Below are 8,390 nucleotides of genomic sequence, written 5' to 3'. Positions count from 1 at the left end.
CTTTGCAACACTGTTTCAGTTTTAGATTTTACATTCCTTTGCAATATCTTAACTCAGGCAGCAATTTTATAACAGACAACTAGAAAAAGTAGATGTGGAAAGTAAATTACCGCAGTATGATAGCCTACTCCGTTTGGTTTACAAAAAAAACGGTGCAACTCTTCTTTTGGGTAGGCTACTGAACGCGGAACCGGCTGGAAAAGTAGCGGTGTTGTTTATGACGTCATGGCCAGACCAAAAGAACACACACAACACACGCACCAACCCCACCCCACCCCGTCTTTTCAGCAGCGTTTATCGTTGCCATGGGAACTTTGTTAGTGAAGAATTTGTACGCCATCTAGAGGAGCCAATCCAGATTGACACACAAGGAGATCGAGGCTGGTTTTACACCACACTTTTTATTTCTCAGGGAGATTTTGTATTGACTAGAAAAAATATTTTTTCAAACTTTCCCACCGTTTTTGCTCACACACACACAAATGTGAAACAAAACATTCCAGAAAAAAAAAAAAAAAAAAAAAAAAGGTAAAGGATAACATACAAAAATATAAAACTATTATTTTGTCCGACAGACATTTTGATGAGAGTAAACTGTTAAATTTGGCTAAGCCTATATTTAAAATGCAGGTGAACACCTGATCTGAAATAATATAACATTGACCTGATTGAACACTTTTGGCTTAGTTAGTAGGCTAGCCTACCTTCATCATAGAATTCTTCTATAAAATTTTACTTTTTTTTCACCCAACTAAATAAATATGTTTTTCTTTATTAGTTTGAACTCAACATTTTAGTTTGACTCAAAGCCCTGATATGCCTGAAATAGCTATATCTCCATTAAGAATATAGCCTATATTTTCTTGTATTATTGTGTTGTATTCATGATATAACAGCAAGAGGCGCCAGAGAGCTAAAAGAGACATAATGCAATCTAGAAAGCCTACGTCGGAGAAAACACACACACACACACACACACACACACACACAGTTGACTCGAGCCGACAAAATGTATGGAACAAACCAATAACTTTATTAAAGATAATTTGTTACTTGACACAAATCTATTTAATGTGATCACATAGCCTACTGTTATCTCATTTAAAGCCACTAATAAGAGTAAACTTTATTTTTTAATTAAGCTCAGCAACAGCCGCTTTGAGGGCTGGTAATGGGATTTGGGTCATCGTCTCTCTGATTAAGGGTTTAATTTGTGGATTACCGTATGAAGACAGAGAGGAGGTGTCATGTTTACTTGTGGCTTTCTGAAGATCCATCATCTGTGATCTTGAACATGACTCCTCTATTCAAATCTGCCTGAATTCTACAGAATTAGTCTGACTGTGTGATCAGATGGCCTAAAATCCCTCATAATAACTTCTAGGCCTAAAGGATTTTATGATAATGGGGTTATGAATTTTGAAACCTTAAATCATCATCATCCTTAACATTAAATTGACATTTAACAATAAATATTCATAATTGTGTATGTTTTCAGACCACATACTGATCATTTATTTAATTAAATTATTACATTATTTTATTCAGAAATGAAAACAGCATGAGGCTCTAAGGCTTCATTGTTCAAGCTTCAAGTTTGTCTGTTTTATTCCAACATTATATGTTATAAATATACTCCCATCTTAAGCCCTGTATAAAAGTAATACTTAAAACACCCCTAAAACACCTATAAACCTTCAAACTCTGTAGTGAAAATGCAGAATTCAAAAGTTATATTTGGCATCAGAATTTTATGGTGTGTTTTGCAAGCTGCATTCCTGCTAACAGTTTGAGACAGCAGGATATGAGACTGATTCACTCCCTTTAGCCAAAAGTAAAGCACCAAGAAAGAATATATACTAATTTGTATGCAAATCTACATGCTCACTCACAAGACATGACAGTTCAGTTAGTCTCTGATGGACTGCCCATCCGACTCGATTTCCCACCTGCAGTCTAATACGTATGTTATGGCATTTGTGCCCAACACCAAGTATCTAAAGTAAATGTATAGGCTACAGTAGCAGTACAGTAACTGTACGTGCATAACCTTGAACGGATGTTATCGTTTGAATTTATTTTATGTTAATTTATACTGATTTGCCCAGTGATGTGATATTGCTTCTATGGAACCGTTGAATAAACAAAGAATTTACACATATAAGTTACAATATTGCAGTTGCTTTTTCAATTTTTGCTCTGCCAAAGAAAAAAGTTGTAAACAAAGCAAAATAAACCGTCGCATCCAACAGTGTTTTGTTCCTGAATGAAACTGTGTTTTGAACGAGTCATTTGTCTGAATGATAAGCTATTTCAGTAAATAAATTATTATAAAAAAATGACAATAAATGATTTTATGATTATAATAAATGATTTGAGTGAATCATTAAGATCTCAAATTTTGTACGAATCAGCTCAGTGAATGATACATTCATACAGTTCCCAAATTAATCATTGGTTTGAACGAATTGGTTGAGCGAATGATTCAATGACTCACACACACAGACATTCTTGAATGAATCATTGGCTGCGTTTGATAGTGTTTAACTATATTTACTATCCCATGAGGCCATTGGGAATGCCAGTGAAGTGACAGAACTGATGCTGGTCACATGATAATTGTTTGAATGAACGAATTAATGATAGTCACATGGTGCCACCTGGCATACCGATGTAACACGCAAACACAGACAAGCGCAGTGATAGGTACAGTGCTGCTGAAATACACATTAGCGCTATTGCAGATTCAAGAACTGGATTTGTCGTATAATGTGGAATAGAAGCTATAGACTGTTTGTTATTGCTTGAGGCAAAACTCCATGACCGCCACCAAACTTCTTATTTCGCAGCTGGAACACAAATGCGCCATTTCCTTTGTTTCGTTCCATTGAAATTCACGAGGCCACTTTGAGCGAAGGAGGCCGGCAATAAAATCTGTCCTGTTATCGTTGTTTTTTTGACACAGGAAGAGAGTTTGTCACTGATGTGAAATTGAATACCATAATTCCTCAAACAAAGCTCCTGTCTGTGCTGTCAGCGAGTCTCGACGAGGCAGTTCATTCGCTGCTTCGCCAATGCAGGCACATAATAACCCGACAGTTGTCAGCGGCGCCCGGAAATTTATGACACAAAAAGATGCATATCATTGCAGTAATCTCTGCTGCTTTGCAAGCTCCCCACTTGAAACACATATTAGAAGTGAGGCATTAAAATTCATGAAGGTTCTCGGTGGTCCTAAACCCATGTGATCTGGAGGTACGTGTGACATGGAATGTGATAGACTGATAGCGTTTAATAGAATTCAGTTCTTTAATTTGAACAAGTAATAAGTACAGCTGTCCTTTGTGGAAGACTGCAAGAACTGTAACCTTTGATAAACCTGCTTTGGCAACATCAGTGATTGACAGCAGGAGAAGGAATTGAATCAGAGATTGAGAGAGACAGAGGTCCTGAGATGACAGGAAGGGTAGGAACGAGGTTGAGGTCTAAATAAGCCGAGACACATGACATTCTTTCTGTAGCTTTTTTGCCCTCTCTCTCTAGCCCATAGAAACAAGTCAGTGTATAACAGCGTTGAGGACAAGGTGATAGCAAGGCCAGAGAGACACAAATCAATACTTCATTTGCCGGGCAAGATTTACTTTCCGTTGCCATATCAGTTGTTGTGAAAAAAGGTGAAAATCGGAATTGGTGAAAAACTCCTTTTAATTTTCCCAAGACCAGATGAATGTCAGAGAGGGCACAGGCCCATTATAAGTCAAGGCACATTTGTGAGGTCAGGCCCTGCATAAGTTTAAACTCCGTTTTTACATCTCTGCGAACACTAGCTTTTTTGAGAAAGAACATTTAATGCAATTCACATAAAAGTTGTTTTGCTAATTGCTTGATTTAATTGAGAAAAGGGAAAAGAGCCAAAACAAGCCTCTGATAAGTATCCTGCTTAATGTAACCCATTAGTCTCATCCTCAGGAGACGATTTTTCTGAACTGCGATAGCTCTCTATACAGAGTTTAAGGTGGATGTGGTTTTTTACTTTTTTTTTTTTTTTTACATTTGCTGAAGAAAATGTGAGTGGTGATTTTCAGGTGGTTGCCAGGACGTATAGGCTAATGGTTGCTAGAGTGTTGCTTTACACATTCTTCTTGTCAGTGTAAAGCTAGCACTAGGGTGTTGCTATGCATTTGCTAATGGGTTATAGCTGGTTGCTAGGGTGTTGCTCTATGGCAGCTGTTGATCTTTGGCTGCTATAGAGAGTTTCTATGTGGTGGCTTGGGTGTTCTAGTTTGTTGCTAGGATGTTACTTGGTTGCTTTACACTTTTTTAACCCATTAACTGTCACCCCCTTTTTGAGAATGGACATAAAAATGCACTATTCAACCTTAAATTGTTGTAATTCAAGAATGCTTTAGAATATAGACCTAAGTTTGGTCTTGTTTTAAAGAAAACAGCAGATTATTGCTGAAAGCACTTAAAAAAATGAAAGTATGAAAAAGTTATGGAAGTTTAAATTTACAGTAAATCAAATATACTGTAAATATATAAAAATATATATATATTTTCTTTTATATAAAATATATATTTTACAAAATATGTTTTAATCTAAATTACTATAAAATCAAAACCATATATCTAACCAAGTTGTGTTCCAAATTTGAAGTTGATATCACAAAATTGTTCCCATGAGATTTTGTTTAAGTGTAATACCAAAAATAGCCACCGGGTGACATACATTCCATTGAATCTAATTGTATGCATTCTGCAGTAACAAATTAAAACATTTCTGTCATGTGATAATATATTTATTATACTTTTTAGAGGATAATATTATTTTATAATTTTTTATTGACAAATACTAGATTATATGTTTTATTATGAACTTACAGCATGAAAACCAAAGTTTAAATTATTAAAAGTGTGTGCGTTGACTTTTTGTGACATAGGTCAGAACTCCTGTTATGATGTAGATTTTTTGAGGTGCACTCTTGTCATAAATTCATCTATTACTGTTCCTACATAATTTGTAACAAAAAACAGTGCTAAAATATCTATTTAGGAGTCTTAGACCTTTCCAACGATATACATTACATTTACATTTATTCATTTAGCTGACGCTTTTATCCAAAGCGACTTACAATTGCTATATATGTCAGAGGTCGCACGCCTCTGGAGCAACTAGGGGTTAAGTGTCTTGCTCAGGGACACATTGGTGTCTCACAGTGGATTCGAACCCGGGTCTCTCACACCAAAGGCATGTGTCTTATCCACTGCACTACCACCACCCCTTGCACTACCACCACCCCTTATATATAGTTTGTCATTATTAGATTAGGATTTAATTGTAATATAGTGAAGTAAACTTAGGCGTCCCGCTAGCGGGACGGTGACAGTGCTTATCGGTGCAAAAACCGACACTATGCTAGGTTGTTGTGAGTGGTTGCTGGGTGTGTTCTGGGTGATTGCTAGGGCGTTTCTAGGTTACATGGGTGTACTGGGTAGTTCTTAGGGTGTTGCTAGGTGGTTGCTTTACACTTTTTAAGAAATTGTAAGTGGTGCTTGTCAGTGCAAAAGCCTACACTATGCAAGGTTGTTGAGAGTGGTTGCTAGGGTGTTTCTAGGTGGATGCTTGAATGTTCTGGGTTGTTGCCAGGGCATTGCTATGTAGGTGGTTGCTGTACACTTTCTGCAGAAAGGGTAAGTGGTTCTTATCAGTGCAAAAGCCGACACTATGCTAGGTTGTTGTGCGTGGCTGCTAATGTGATGTTATGCAGATGCTAGGGTGTTCTGGGTAGTTGTTAGGGTGTTGCTATGTGGTTGCAGTACACTTTTTTAAAGAAATTGTGAGTGAATCCTGTCATAGCAAAAGCCAGCGTTAGGTGTTATGAGAATTTTGTAGAATGCTTTAGTGCAGTTTTTAAGGATGTTGCATGGAGGTTGCTAGGGTGTTCTGTGTGGTTGCTAGGGCATTGCTATGATGTTTTGGGTGGTTGCTAGGGCAGTGCAATGTTGTTGTTAGGGTGTTTGGGTGTCATCCCGATTCAGTAGTAAGTTTGAGGACTTCTAAACCTTAGTATGAGCAATAATAGTCTTTGAAATAGTCAACATTTTGCAAAGCAAAATGACATCATGACACATTTTGCAAAGCAAAATAACATGGCACAAGGGATGTGTCTGGTATCTGAAAGCAGCATCAATAAATGCAGTAATGTGAGAAAAGCTTGAGGGAATCTCTTCTAATGATTAGTTAACTTAAAAATCAATTTGCAATCCTACTTTGCTACACAACCAATGTAAACAGCACCCACTGTACAACACAGTTCGATCAGTGATTCGTGTATGTCCTTGATCAATAACTGTACACCACAGTTTGATCATTGTAGTTCTTATAACCCCTTGATAATACAGTATACATCCTGTTGTTCTGACATATATGCTGAAAATGCACATTTACTATTGACTACATGTCTTTTGCAATGACTGACAGCTGCGCTGAAGGAAAACCCCCTCTTTCCTTATTCACTGGAATAGCTGAGTAACCCATTATTATACTCCTCAGTCCTCCTGTAATTATTGAAAAGGTCAAAGGGCACCAGGCCTTCCTCCTCCAAGGGGGTTTGTGTGCCGGAGTCCCAAAGATCCAGGAAGTGACAGTGCCATGTCACCTTTGACATATTGACAAATATTCATGTTCATGAAAGACGCATAAACTGGGTTAGCTGGCGCGATCAATATCAAACTCTACATCAGTCAATGACAGACAAACATATTCAGCATTAGGACAGTGTGGTATGAGGTCAAATAATACAGACAAGCTTTGAATGTGAATTACCCATACAGTACATATATCACTCTTTCTCATATTACAACATCTATAAAGCCTGTATAAAATATCTTGTTTTATTTTTGTAATTTTAACCCCCAAAATTCCAAATATTCACAATGAATGGTTTGAATCAGCTGCTGTCTTATAATGAAAATGAATGTGTCACTGGCAGAGAAGAAGGTCCAAAGAAGTGTGGACCTGCGCCCCCTTCACTAATTACCCCAGCCTCCCTAGAGTCAATTCATTTCATAATGATTCCTGGCAAGCTGGTGCAATTGTGAGAACTCTGCAGGGGACAACAAATGCCCAGTGACCACTACCGAGGCCCCAAACCCCACTGCATTATGTGGAATTAGTGTGTATTGATTCATCCTTTCTAGATTATGGATTTGTTCCCTTATTCATTACTTTTGGAGGTCAGCTAACGGTCATCTTTTTAAAAAGGAATTAGTTTTACTGTACTCTACTTTGTGTGTGGTTTGGACTGCTAGAAAATGTATTTGAATATTGACTTTAATGAATACATCTTTAAAGTCAATATGCAATCCATTTTACCTCCATAAAGTGACACATTTCCGAGTGATAAAGTATATTTAACTTTTCTTTTATCCATCTGGAAATAATTGGATTGTGAAAGGTGTTAACATTTCTCTTTTTTTGATTATCAAGAGCAAATAAAAATTGCTAATTTTTTTTTTTTTTGCTGTGGCCATATATTATATTATTTATTAAATAGCAATAAATATATTAAATATATAAATATTTCAAGTCCAATTGAAATATCTTTATTTATACAGTGTATATATATATATATATATATATATATATATATATATACACACACACATGTAGTCAGTATAAATACTATATATTATATATAGGCTATATTTTACATTCTCTTTGAAGCTCTTTTGAACATACAACAGAGAATCTGAGCAGCACAACATCACAAACACTGTATGCTGTATATGCACATCTCCGCAGGGAGAATCATCCTGACATGAGAGGATTTGATCTTGATCCATCCTTTGAGAGCATTCATCATATTTTATCACCAAAAAAAAGGCTTAGCAATGAATATACACAACAAAGGCACCTAACATTGCTATAGAACCAACCAAAACACCCACTCACCCACCAGCACATCCACCATCCCACATTCACCAATACAACTCTGCTCTGAATGGAAAACAGCAGTAATGATCTGACGCTCGCTCTCCTGTGCTGAACAGACAAGAGAGCAGTGCTGGTGATGCCAGGCTCTGTCAGTATAGAGCTGGATGACAGAAGGCATGGAAGCCTGAACAGCCTGGTTGCCATGGAATTGAAATTCTCTTTCAGCTTGCTTTCCCTGCCTCCCTCACCCACTGTTCTTCAAAGAATGTCTCTTCTCTCACACACATGCATACACAATAATGACAACCGTGCCCATGCAAGAACAAAATAAAGGTTTTAGGATGTGCATGCGAGCATGTAGGTTTGATCTCTTTTACTCAGCAGTGTCACTGCATTAATTAAACAATTAAATAAACAGTATTCAATCTGTATAGTTATTTCTATAGTATAGTGT

The sequence above is a fragment of the Squalius cephalus genome (genome assembly GCF_949319135.1).
Source record: "Squalius cephalus genome assembly, chromosome: 23".
NCBI classification, from domain to species: domain Eukaryota; kingdom Metazoa; phylum Chordata; class Actinopteri; order Cypriniformes; family Leuciscidae; genus Squalius; species Squalius cephalus.
The sequence above is the reverse complement of the archived record's forward strand: the minus strand, read 5'-3'. Positions refer to the sequence as shown.